Source organism: Galeopterus variegatus, unplaced genomic scaffold, assembly GCF_000696425.1.
Source record: "Galeopterus variegatus unplaced genomic scaffold, G_variegatus-3.0.2 Scaffold937, whole genome shotgun sequence".
In the NCBI taxonomy this organism is placed as follows: domain Eukaryota; kingdom Metazoa; phylum Chordata; class Mammalia; order Dermoptera; family Cynocephalidae; genus Galeopterus; species Galeopterus variegatus.
The window spans coordinates 246,282-246,772 of NW_007727048.1; positions in this window are offsets into that span (position 1 = coordinate 246,282).

The window sequence follows — 491 nt, forward strand, 5'->3', positions numbered from 1 at the left end:
GTATAATGAAGCCAGGTAATATCCCAGAGGAAGAGGATGTGTCACTTTTTACTAGCCTATGTCTTCGTAAGAAGGACCCAGATGCCAATGTCAATTTCCACTCAGGTAGGGGCCTGCCATAGTTGAAAAAACAGCTAATTGCTAAAACAGGGTCCATTTCATTCTTTGGATTTAAATTACCATCTCAGAAGTAAGTGCACCAACAATCTTTGTCTCTCCACTTAAGGAAATGTTAATAAACACTGAGATTTCTTGGTTCCTGAGCCAATTTAGTATCAACAAGTCCGTAGCTTCTTATGGGGAGAATGCAGTATCCCTGAAAATTATCTGTGCTTCTACCTTACAGAACACATGCTAACTTGCACTGCTTCATGAGGTTGTTTTGAGAATTAAATATGAGAATTTGTGTCAAACAATATTAAATAAATTAAGCTTGTGTTATGTTTAGATTAGACATACCCATTTTTGATTCCTATTCTTAAAATTGCACT